Raw genomic sequence first — 1,081 nt, forward strand, 5'->3', positions numbered from 1 at the left:
GTTTACTTCCATTTTTTTTACAAATATAAGGTACTTTGCTTTCACCGCTTGTTGTTGTTGTTTTAGCGGCTACAACAACCCCGCGCAGATCGGTTGGTATCTCAGTCGTTGTCGTCAAGTTCCACTAACGGCAACCCTAGGAAGCGTGCAGCTTCTGTGGGATCTGTCCACAGGGACAGGGCCGTTAGGGTTGTCGGGTTTTCCGGGCATGCGAAGAGATGGTTCGAGTCATGTGGGGTCTCTCCGCATGCCGGACATTCGTTCGGCACATCCTCATTCAGCCTACTCAAGTAGGAGTTTAACCTGCAGCAGTAGCCGGAGCGAAGTTGAGCGCGTGTAGTGCTTTCACCGCTGTTTGTTTTTGCTTGCACATGCAAATCAGCTGATCGTTTGACACTTTTCATGAACTTACAGGAAAAAAAACTCCGGACTAAATCCTGTAACTTCTGACTAGGAACAGTTGCTCAGTTACTCTCTCAAATGTGTTCCCACTTACAGGTTTTATGTCAATAGGAACGACTTCCTGTAAGTTCTGACTAAATCCTGTNAACAGACTATATGTTTCACATTAGGCCAGATTGGCGGTTGTTTTGACTAGCACGGAAATGACCTTACCACACTTGCATGTGTATCTGGACAAGCGCTTTCGCGTTTATTGGATATTATTATAAAAGCTATGTGAATATTAAGTAATAAAATTTAACAAAATTTTATAATTTTTATCCTCCAACTAAATTTAAGAAAAAAACTTGGCCCGTGGGAAACAGCCCCACCCTATAGTCGGGCCTGCACATATTTGTATAAATATGTATAAAATCGACTTGTATATATGTAAATATACAATATAAATATATGAAAGCCTACCTGAAGATCGAAAATGTTACCATTTTTGAAATCGGCACATGCCATGATTTTGAACTTCACGTATTCTAACTCTGGAACACCCCCCTAAAATAGTCTAACCGGAAATTCCATCGTTCCAGACCGATTCAGTTGAATCTGGTTCAAGGACACCGTGATATAGATTACTAAAAGAAAAACAGATCCACATTAACTGCAATCAACTTACATATGTACGTAT

The sequence above is a fragment of the Rhagoletis zephyria genome, unplaced genomic scaffold (assembly GCF_001687245.7).
Source record: "Rhagoletis zephyria isolate East Lansing unplaced genomic scaffold, Rhagoletis_zephyria_1.1 Rzeph_scaffold_02325, whole genome shotgun sequence".
Classification (NCBI taxonomy): domain Eukaryota; kingdom Metazoa; phylum Arthropoda; class Insecta; order Diptera; family Tephritidae; genus Rhagoletis; species Rhagoletis zephyria.